Here is a 2,964-nt window from a genome sequence, read left to right as displayed (position 1 = left end):
CTCCGCCGCCACCGCTACCACCTCCGCCTCCGCCTCCGCCTCCGCCTCCGCCGCTGTCGTTTGACTCTTGCGACTACTGTTGCTGATCATCTAGTGTCCTTGGCTCCGCTCTAGCGAGACTCTAGCTAGTTCTAGCTCGCGCAGAGTGGCGTGCGCTCTCATTCGCTCGTTCCTCGAGAAACTCGGCTGTGTGTGACTCTCCTACCACTCTTTCGTTGCGCCCACGGCCAGGGCTGTATCGCTTGGGGCTGCTTTGCCTTTCCCTCTTCTTCCCCCCCCCTCCCTCTCCGTCTTGTATCCCTTCCCCAATCCATTCTGTTTTTCTCCGTCTTTCATTTCCTCTGTCGCAAGAGAGCTTGCTGTACGTTGCACAAACTTGATCATTATGCCTGTTCTGCTGGAGGGTTAATGTGTTTCGTCATTATATATATATATATATATATAAACGATTTAATTTAGATTTTCCTCATTTACCCTATATAAAATATGTATTGTTATTTCTTTTATGTATGCATGTAACATGTATATGTGTTAGAGAATTTTTTTACGATGGAAATATTGTACGAGGTTTTTTTGTTTTTTTACCAATACAGGTAACAACCCTATCGGTGATCTTCGGTGCCCGGAGCTACGCGCGCCCATCTAGAACTGGGCTTCTGGCCCTGGCGCGTCTAGGAAGCTTAGAAACCTCGGCGAGAGTAGAAGGAATACTTAGAGTAGGCGATTGAGCCGGTGGGAGGGAAGGGAAGTGACAGCAATGGCGTCATTGCTTGCGCGCGCGGAGGAGAAGGAGGGAGAGAGGGCTGTCTTCGCGTTACCGCGGGGTGGAGGGCCGCCACGCCGCGGAGTGACGGGGGAATGGGGGGATCCAAGGAGTACTACACGTGTCGCTGTAGCGCGGGGTGTTGACCCCAAATAGCTTTTTTAACGTGACGTAACCGCGAAAGGGTTGAGAAACGGCCGTGGCGACTGCCGACGCGACTTTGCCTCGAACTCGGAAGAAAGAGAGAGAGAGAAAGAGAGAGAGAGAAGGGGGGGGAGAGAGAAGGAGAAAGAGCCAAGCCTTCTCTCGCGTCTCGCCTTGCCCGGCTCCTTGCCTTCCAGCGCGACTCCCCGTTATATGTACGCCATGGAACGATCCTTTCGTACTTCGAAACGCGCCTCCGCGTTTCTGACTGGCGTCCGAAAAACATGGTCGATTTAATTTGGTGGATAGATCAATCATATTCTTTTTAATCCGTCATAAATATCCAAAACGTTCCATGTTTATCTCTTTTCCAATTTCTTTGATATCCCGACTTCGCTCGAGGCGTCGGAAATTTTTTTTATTCGAATATATCTCCTTATCTCATCTCTACTCCTCTTGATTCTTAAAACGATTCTTAACTCTCCGGAATTAACGATGAGTTTATATTGGAGCTACTCAATTATAAGTCTCTCTGTCAAAAATGTCAAACAATTCAATTTTTTTTTAAATACATCTGTAAACTCTCTCTCTCTCTCTCTCTCTCTCTCTCTCTCTCTTTCTCAGATTATTCTTTATTAAAATATATTTGCAGAGTTGCCACAAATTCCTCATCCTAAAAAATCCATAATTTTTCCCTGATTTTTCAGACATGTTTTTCTTCGACTTTCAATAATATTTTGAAATTTCTTATATTTTCATTCTGATTTAGAAACTGTTAAAAATTTTGTTGAAAGATCAATTTAACGTAGCAATGTAAATTACTATTAACTGCTAACACTGCTTACATTTTTAACTGTTAAGTTGATGGTATACGAAAACGTTAGTACGATGTATTTATACTGAATTTCTTCCAAAATTTTAATTTTCTAGAAAATTTTGCAAAATTCCCTAACTTTTCTCCAATTTCCCTGATGACTCCCTGACTTCCAGTTTTGTGGCAACCCAGTTTAGTGGACATTCATTCTTTTTTATACAAATTATTTAATTTTAATTTTTTTAATGAAATTAATTTATGTCTTTTAATTAACATCTAAATTAAATAGATCTTACAAATCCAATATCAGTAATTGTATACAGATTGGCATTAACTACGAAGGATTAATAATTCTTGATTCTTAATGATGATATAAAATGAATCTTGTTAAAATAATGTAGAACAAACAGTAATAGTCTCCAGATAATATATCTCTATAACATATAAGCGCTTGAAGATACAAGCGAAAGTATGAAACATTATTTACATCAGAAAGTGCTACAAATAACAAATCTCTTATCGAAGTGTCAAGAATCGCGGTGAAAATAGTTCTTCCTTTCTCGAGAATCGAATAAAGGAAGAAAATAAAGTAAAGCGAATGGAGTGGCGACCGTCGAGTATTTCCACGAGTCGTCCGGCAATGTCGCATTCATCCGGAAACAAGCTGCGCACTCGCGGATCCGTGAATTTACATTTGTTATTCGCAAATCGGGATTAGAGGTTGGCAGGTCGAGGGGTGGGGCCCCAGCTAGGGTGGCGCACCTCGTGACAAATGCACGATTGCAACAGTGCTCGGATGCATTTCCGGAAAATTAACGAGCCGTGGCGATGCACCAAAGAGTGCAAACAAACGTGAAATGAGTGCAGAAGAGAAAGAGAGAGGTTGAGAGATGCATTTTCACGAGAAATCTAAATAATATGTAAATATATACATTAGATATGTACGGATCAAGATTCTTTTAACTTAAGTCGTTTAATCGAATTGCACTTTGTTTCTTTGTTCGAATTCGAATTGAACCGAATCGACAGGCTTTCTCTGAATCGATTTCGATCGAATCGTTCAAATGTAACTTTTAATTAGCAACATAATTATTGTTAAGTTGAATTTAAATGTGTAGATAAAATAAAAGACGATTTGTATCTATTTGACTTATTAGTGGGAAATGTGATTTTATATCTTCTTACACACAGAAAAATACATACTGTACGCAAAAAACAATTACTTGTTTCAAATATTTCAAAT

The sequence above is a fragment of the Trachymyrmex septentrionalis genome, unplaced genomic scaffold (genome assembly GCF_001594115.1).
Source record: "Trachymyrmex septentrionalis isolate Tsep2-gDNA-1 unplaced genomic scaffold, Tsep1.0 scaffold19, whole genome shotgun sequence".
NCBI classification, from domain to species: domain Eukaryota; kingdom Metazoa; phylum Arthropoda; class Insecta; order Hymenoptera; family Formicidae; genus Trachymyrmex; species Trachymyrmex septentrionalis.
Note: the sequence above shows the minus strand (reverse complement) of the source record.